Raw genomic sequence first — 3,288 nt, 5'->3', positions numbered from 1 at the left:
GGAGCCAACACTAGTTAGCCACATCAGAGCCACTCTATAGGTCACACAAATGCAGCGCACAATATTAAGCTCTCTAGTCCATTCCCTTCTCTAGCCATTTCAGTACACTAGATATTTATCAACCGGCCAATCAGAAGCGTGAAGCCCCTATTCCTCCCAGCCAATAGCAGACCATCAATTGACCAGGGGAGGGGAAATAAAAGGAGAGAAGACCGTGCTCACCATGGAGTTATCCTGGGAAGCAAGAACCAAGATAGAAATCACTCCCCCAAAAGCAAAAATCCACACACCAGTAGCCACCACAACAATCAATAGGCAGCATGGATGTAGCGATCTACTCTACCAAGAGGAGCAGGAAGAAGAGCGGGGAGGAGTAGGCTGATGGGGGAGCTAGAAGATTGGACTAACCAAGGCAAAGCCCGTGAGCTGACCAGGAGAAACCAAGCAACATCCATATCTTGTGACCGTAACCAAACTCTCACTTATGCAAAGGTGATTTATGTGCCCACCCAAATCCTGCTCATCTAAGCAAACACACCACCATTTCAATGTAGTACTAACTCATGAGCACATGGCTTCTACACTTCAGTACAGGTGCATCACGATTTTTCCAGCACCTGTTCTCCTTCCACCATTTGATAGCAAATCACAGAGGGCAGATCTCACCAGTAGGAAAACTCACAGCTTGTAGTAGTATATTACACTCTTGGGTTCAGTAGCTATACAGAGAGGGGAGTGGAAGGCTCAGAGTGTTACGAAGAGGAGAGTGCACAGCAGCTAAGTCAGGAGCACACCTCGGACACCTGCACAGAGCCAGCGCCAACGCACGGTCGCGACCATGTGCCCGAGCGCCGGTGAGCCCAGCAGCACGGCCGCGTCGGCCTCAGGCACGCGGTGGCCCTGGACCCTGTCACGGCACCTCGAGCAGTGGGACACGAACAGCAAGGCCCTCTGCCTATGTGAGCATTTGGGCTAGGGTTCCCAAATACGCAACACCAGGAGGCCGAATTAGAAGGGGAAATCAAATCAAATGTACAGATGTAGCCGAGAGAGTAGCAGACGGGACTGGTGGCGAGATTCCCCACCCATGATGGTGGATTTGGGCAGCGGGAGTTGCTGCAACCGTGCGACATGAAGAGCAGAGGGAGGAAGAGAGAGTTACTGTGCTAGACTGGCTGTGCCGTGTGAGTGCGTGAGTTGGTCTGTTGACCTGTGCCTCTGCTAGTGCTTTTAGATTTTCAAGCATTAGTACTAGTACTAGTACTAGTATACAACAAGGTAGCTTTTTAGTTAGGTGTTGCTTTTCCTCACGTATGAACATAGAGTTAGGAATATTAGTTAACTGGTTATTGACTAATTGTACACATGTCAGCGTATTTCTTATAAACCACAGCAAGGCTAAAATTTAGGACTAATGAAGTAACTTGACTGCAGATGACACATGGTTACGTAGACAGCTTAACATACAAATTTACTTGTGTATTCTATTTTGCTAAATACCAATATATAAAATATTATAATTACAGGAAGCACGCTACAATATTGGAGGACATCGGGAGTCTACAGAAAGATCTGTTGGGTGACATTTTAAAAGGACAGGCAAATCATCTAGATAATACATATGGTTTTTATAAATAGAATTATTTCCAAAACACTTGCACCAAAATCTATTTTCTAAATTAAACTGAATGAATATGATGGATAATGATTTAATGGATGATAATTGAATATTCGGCGTAGAGAGAGTTCATGGAATGTGATGATGAATTAGGGTGGGTCGAGCTCTTTCTACGTACGACTATGAATATATAAGGACTAACCCCTCTCACTCATTATGTGTGCCATATGACACCGTGTCGGCCATGAACTCGTTTGGGATGAGCCGAGTCCGGTAGCCATGAAGGTTGTTATATACTCCCTATGGTAAGTGAGGAGAGGTTTGGGTGATGAAATCCCCATTCAAGTGTCGATGAAGTACACCCAGGCGCATATATTAGCGCACGTGGATAGATGTGGATGTATATAATATACGGAAGTGGGGAAAGTCTGGTATCTTGACCATGAGTCGCATCAAAGGAAGTGCGATGAAAAATTGGTCGGGGTAATCATGGGTAAAGTGATACAAACCTGCGCAGGGTTAAACCGTGAATTCACATCATGTCTCTTGGATTAGAGGCTACGGGAGCCTACACGAGGCTCAGTCTCACTGTATGGGTGATAATAGATTTGTTAACTTGTTTTCTAAAATATACAACTTTTGATAAATGATATATGATTGAGGATGGATATGACAAATGGATAGGCATGCATTTCATTGATATTATATGCTTGCTGAGTACTTTGTACTCACTCTTGCTATTAACCCTCCCTCTTCAGATGAAAATGGACAACTTGTGATGATACGATATACCAAGCGGACGATCTACAGAAGTGACGGGAGAAATACAATATACACATAATTTCTAGTATAACGTGATGGAGTGGTTATTATATTTGTTTAGGTAATATTTATTAACTGCCTTTTTATTAAATGTAACAAATTTTGTAAGGTCCTAACTATTGTTCTGTTGCAACACTTTGATTAGGGTCATTATTCGAGAAGGCATCGCTTTGTCGGGTAATAATCCTTGAGCCGGCATTTTTACCTTGGTACTGAACATGCGGGCCGTTACAGTCTTGCTCTCTTCTCTTTGTAATGCCTTGTTTACTTTATATTATTTTCTTTAATATATAAAGCTCTCCCCTCATGTTTTATATACATATACAAATACCTACATGAGGTGGGGGGGGGGGGGGGGGGGGGGGGGGGGGAAACGACCGAGAAACTCCGAGCAATCGTTGAGACGTGGTTAGCCGGCATATATTAGTGAGTGGGTTGATGGTCACGGTCAATAATTTCACATTTGGTTGCACGCCTTTATATTATCTAGTGCACGAATCATCGAGTGGTGATGGTCTTTAAATTAGTGAGTGGGCGTGACCCATGACAAAAGTGACCATGGAGAGGCTTCCTAAAATATTGTTGACTAGTGCTACATAGCCTCAATCATGGCAGCAATACAAAACTCCTAGCAGTACACATGATTCCACCTTACCTTGATGCATGGTCCCTAGATGAAATTCCTACATATGACTTCTTAAGCTCATCACTTCAGGATTGTAGAAATCGGAAACAAAATCACGACGAGATCGAAGCTAACCAGAATTTAACATTTATCTTTTTTTGATGGTTCGACGGGGAAAAAAAGGTTTAAGTATCACACTCTCCCCACACAAACCGATGCTATT

The 3,288-nt window shown here is 43.6% G+C and overlaps 1 long non-coding RNA gene across 1 annotated transcript; it reads left to right on the top strand.

Annotated features, from left to right (window-relative positions):
* Positions 1-216: 216 nt before the first annotated feature.
* LOC136501454 (uncharacterized) lies at positions 217-2,678 on the top strand. The gene is made up of 3 exons (XR_010770278.1): positions 217-492; positions 2,377-2,501; positions 2,586-2,678. It is a non-coding gene; the product is annotated as an uncharacterized lncRNA (long non-coding RNA).
* Positions 2,679-3,288: the final 610 nt, after the last annotated feature.

The sequence above is a fragment of the Miscanthus floridulus genome, chromosome 13, assembly GCF_019320115.1.
Source record: "Miscanthus floridulus cultivar M001 chromosome 13, ASM1932011v1, whole genome shotgun sequence".
Taxonomy (NCBI): domain Eukaryota; kingdom Viridiplantae; phylum Streptophyta; class Magnoliopsida; order Poales; family Poaceae; genus Miscanthus; species Miscanthus floridulus.
This window is presented reverse-complemented; position numbering and strand designations above follow the sequence as displayed.